Below are 5,269 nucleotides of genomic sequence, written 5' to 3' on the forward strand. Positions count from 1 at the left end.
ATTATTGACTTCTATGCTTCGATCCACATAGGATTTCACATGCCACGACACCCTACACTCTTTTTTTCACACTCCTTTTTGTTTGAAATACTATAAAGCAAAGTGGCACTAGAGGTTTGTTTTATTATCAGGATTTCATAGGAGTTGTGAAGGATTGAAATCCTTAGGAATTTTACTACTAGTATATGTGGGTTGTTTGATTCAGATGATTGAAATCTACAGAAAATTTTCCAAAGATTTATGTGCACTACATTTCAAAGGAAAATCTCCCTCCACTTGCAAAGTGTCCCTTGTTTTTCCTTTGCAGATAAACACACTTCACTACCAATTTAATCCCGTAGAATTCAAGTGGGAATGATGTTGCAATTGCCGTGTTTTTTCTAATCATGTGCTCTTTTATTTTTGAAATCATGTGAATCAAAGAGGCTGCAATACTAGCTAGCTAAAATTCTTGCATTCTTATTGTTTTAAACCATAGATTTTATCTTAAATATAATAATAAAAGGGCAGACCAGTGCTAGAAACTCACATACTAGCTGGGTCTAAGGAAGGATCATACGAGGCAACCTTTGCCCTACACATGCACTGTACAATGAAATGAAGCCGTGTGAAACCAGGGAGCTCTTGGTGGGAAGTACTTCACCACTACGCCAAGCCTGTCTTTAAATAAGATAACAAAGAAAACAAAATTTATAATTACCGGTGCACTAGCTTCAAGAAGAAGATGATCCGGCAAGAGGGATCTCCTTGCTGCTATGCGACGGGAGGGGCGACGGGCGGGGCTGCCGCGCGCGTACCACCGCTCCTCTCCGGCGAGGGTCGACGGGTAGGTGGCAGGTTTTGGGCCCTCGCGGACGCCGATGAGGACGCGGACGGAGATGCGGACGATGCTCCTCCATCGCCGGCGACACCGACTCCCTCCGACTACGTCAACGATTGGTTCAACGCGGGCTACACGAAGGAGGAGGTCGCTTCTTCCATTGGTGAGGTTTTGCCACCCCATGATCCGGCAAGGATCGGGTTGCGCACGGACGACAAAAGGGAGATGGTTCGCCGCCTAGTTCATCGCAGATTATCGTCGGCGGCGGTCTAGCCTTGGGAGGGTCCTCTACCAAAGGTTAGTTTGCCAAATCTTACTGTTTTTTATCTCGTTAGGCCAGAGTCGTGGATCACTGTGATTCGTAAGAAGAAGGGGCGCCGGACGACGGCCAGATCATCGCCGGCGGCGCTGGCGTCTGTTTCGCCGATCGTTCCGGGTCTCGGGATCGCTGCGGATCGTCAGCGCCGTTTGAAAATCCTTGTTGGCCGTGAGGGGCTGACTGAGGCCGAAGTTGGGCTGTGTCCAGCCGGGCCGAGGTTAGCTGGGTATGAGCCCCAGACTAACCCGGTGCCGAACCAGCTCGGGCTGGGAACTGATCGGGACGTTGGTGTTGCGCGGATCGGGCCGGTCTCGCCTGGGTATGTGGCCCAGGGGGATACGGTTTTGATCGAGGCTCGGGGCGACGTTGCTTCGATAGTTTGCACGTCCTCTCGTTCTGCGCCGTCGGCTAGGGTTCAGAGACGCCGGAGTCCAAACTTGCGATCGGCCGGGGCTGGACGAGCGCGTCGCATTCCTCCGCTTGGCCTGATGGCGGGCCGCGGAGGTGCGGTGCCGCCGGGCAAGAAGCCGGGGTCCGGCCGAGCGCAGGCTGCGCCGCCGGTGCTGGCCGTGGCGCCGTGCCAAGTTCTGCAACGTTGCCTGCGGGTAGCGGCCGAGGGGCGGGGCTGCCGGTCAACCAGGGGTCAGGCCGTGGGGTGCCTCCGCCGCAGGTGTTGCCTGCTGGCCGTGGTTCGGCGGTGGTGACGTCGGGCCGTGGTGGAGTCTCGGGTCCGAGACCGCCGGCCAATGTTACTGCGGGGCTAAGGCCTCCGGCGCCGGCGGCGACCGGGATGATTCCGGCGGGCCGTGATGGCGAGATGCCACGGCCGACTGCGACTGGGCTTTTGAATGCACAACACCCGAAGCCGGCCCCTCCGCCTCACGTCGTTGCGAAGCCACAACAGAACAAAGTCGGGCCGGTGCAGAAGCAGCAACCGCCGCGGCCTCCGGCTTCTGCCATGCCCAAGGGGCAGTGGGGTGATGATGGGTTCGATGCGTACGGGGCTGGTAAGCACCGTGGGTCCTCGTCGACGGGCGGTGGTCGGGGCCACGCTTGGCAGAGCGATGGCACGGCGGAGCGTCCCTTCATGGGGCCACCAGGAGGTTTCGTTGAGGGGGCGTCTGGCCCGGGCTTCAGACAGCGGGGTGGATTCCGCGGTCATCGTGGTGGCCGTGGGGGTCGAGGTGGCCGGTACCGTCCTCGACTGCCACCGCCGCCTGTGGTTGACCAGATGGCGGTCGACGAGACTGTTGAGGAGCAGGTTCTGTCAGGACAAGCTATGGAGGTGGTATCCGCGCTTGCCTCGGCTGAGATTCCAGGATCGGAGCCCAGGTCAACTGGGATAGTAGAGGTAACTGGCATGTCTGACTCTGAGTGGGCGGCCAAGTGGGCGCGTAAGAAACAAAATATTTTGTGTTATAGATGTGGTGGAAAGGGTCACTTTATTGCTAAGTGTGTTGCTGAGCTTTGTGGCGCTTGTGGAAAATCAGCACACGACTCGGGGGATTGTCCGTTTTTGAGAGATCAGGCACCAGCACTCATGATGTATGGAGTGTATTGTGCTGAGCTTACTTTCTTTGAATCTCCAACGGAGATGGAGGTTCCTGACGAGACTTTGAGTTTAACGACTGGGTTAGTCAAAATTGCCAGAGAAGATGTCTCGGAGGCACAGATTGTTCAGAGGCTCAAGGAGTTAGCTCCTGGGGATTTCCGGTGGGAGCTTGTTAGCATCAAGGACAAACTGTTTCAGGTTGAGTTTCTGTCAGTTGAGGATCTTCAGAGACTTCTGAGCTTCGGAATGTGCAAGGTGCCGGATACTGATGGTGTGCTTGAGTTTCACGAGTGGAAGCCGCTGACTCAGGTTTGGTTGCGGTACTCTGGGGCCCCTTCCAAGCCGATGCAGGATGCTGGGGTCGTGGCCAGTTTGGGTATCATGGTGGGCAGACCAGAGCGAGTGGATATGGACTTCACCAGAGCCCACGGCATTGCCCGTATACTGGTTAGTGTGCTGAACATCGAGTATGTGCCTGAGGTGGTAAAGTGGGCATATTGAGGCCACATCTATAACCTTGTCATTGAGTTTGAGGATGAGAGTCTGTTCGCTAAGGTGGCCAGCGGGACGGATACTGATATGCACGAGGGTGATGATGGCTCGGCTCTTAAGGAGGCACCAGCAGCTGACAGTGGACGAGAGTTGTCCACTGCGTCGGGTGCTGACTCTCAGATGTCTGCGGATGGTATGGCACCACCTTCTACCGTGCCTATGACTTCTCTCAGATTCGGGTCTTTTGAGCCGGCATCTGCGCCTCCGAGACTTTGGAGTGATCGTGTGGAGTCTGATGAGGTGTTTGAGCATACGCTGCCGGTGCTGGAGTCTGAGGAGTATGTGGTTCCTTTTCTGGGTGCGTTGCCGATTTCGATCAGGGATGAGGCGGAGGAGACTGCTCTCGCTGGCGGGGGTCCGGAGATGGTGATTTCGGATTCCTCCGCTGCGGTCGTGATCTCTCAGGTTTAGCAGGCGGTGCCTTTGGATGAAGGGGGCGTGGGGCAGGAGGCCTCCGCGCTCTAATCGGGGCTTCCAGAGGACGGGTTCCTCACGGTGTTGCTTGACTCTTCGGGAGGGGGGCCGAGGCTGCCGGCCACGGCTCCTTCCTCCCCTTTTGCCGGGCCGGTTTCGCTGGCGCCGGCGTTGCTTTCCGGAGAGGGCTCGAGGCAGGTGGCCTCGGGGCTCTCTCCTACGGGGGCGCCTAGGGAGGCCTGCTGGCCTTCAGCGCCGGTGACGCTGGCTGGTCGTTGGGCCGGGATGGATGGGGAGCTCGGGCAGGAGGCCCTGGTTCCACCTTCCCCCGGTTTGGAGTTCTCCTGTGCAGCTACTCGGGAGGAGGTGATTGCGTTCAGGGGTATTCCGGATCCGGTCTCTAAGGGGTGACGGTTGAGTAACCGTCTCCAGGACCATCCGGAAGTGGACGACATTCAGCAGCGGTGCGCTATGAGGGCGGCCAAGCTTCGTGACGTAGAGGTCACTACTGGTATGTCGGTCAATACCTCTAATTCTATTTTGCATTTTTCCAATGATGAGATTATCAATAATGCAAACCAGCTAGGAATTTTCACTAGGTAGTAATAATAGTGAAATCTCAACCTCGGTTAATGATATGCTGGATTTAGAGGCCGAACGGGCGCTTGAGATGATTCGTAACTTAGCTGCGGTCAAACCCATGAATGATTCAGATATCGACGCTTTAGGGGTCAGGGCGCTCGATAATCTTTGTGCGGATCTGACTCAACCGTCTCCTGAGCCTGAGGAGGAGGATGAGCGAGTAGACATTGTGGATTTGCATACCTCTGCGACTGGTTGTGAGGACCAGCTGGAGAGTTTCAATGCTCATAAACGCAAATGGAAGCGGAAGATTTACCCGGATTCCGCAATGCGGAGGAGTGCTCGGATACGGACGGCTAAAAAATTCCATGATGAGGTATGAAAGGAATCTTTTGGAATAGTAGAGGTCTGAAAGACTTGGCTAAAAGAAGGTTTCTTGCTGAGGCTTCTATTGAGCATAAGTTGGACTTTATTGCTTTGTCGGAAACGGGTAGAGCCAAGTTCTCGCCACAATTTCTAAATACTCTTTCGGGGGGTATTGATTTCGATTGGCATTGTCTACCTCCGCGAGGAAGATCGTGTGGGATTTTACTCGGAGTTAGATATGATTCGTTAGAAGTCCGAAGCATGGTCATGGAAGATTTTGCTGTTAAGTTTAGGGTGAGGTCGAAGGCAGATGGGTTTAACTGGGCTTTGGTAGCGGTATATGGTGCCGCTCAGCCCGAGCTCAAACCGGATTTCTTGGCTGATCTGGTTAGGATTTGTGGTTCCGAACAACTTCCTATCCTGGTGGGGGTGATTTTAATATCATCAGGAGGAGTGATGAGAAGAATAATGACAATTTTGACGGCCGATGGTCGTTCATGTTTAACACAATCATTGAAAGCCTAGACCTGCATGAGATAGAGCTTTCAGGCCGAAAGTTTACCTGGGCTAACGCCTTGCCAAATCCGACGTTTGGGAAGCTGGATCGAATCCTGGCTAGCGTCGAATGGGAGCAGAAATTCCCATTTGTTACGGTCCAGGCGCT

Source organism: Triticum dicoccoides, chromosome 2A (genome assembly GCF_002162155.2).
Source record: "Triticum dicoccoides isolate Atlit2015 ecotype Zavitan chromosome 2A, WEW_v2.0, whole genome shotgun sequence".
Lineage (NCBI taxonomy): Eukaryota > Viridiplantae > Streptophyta > Magnoliopsida > Poales > Poaceae > Triticum > Triticum dicoccoides.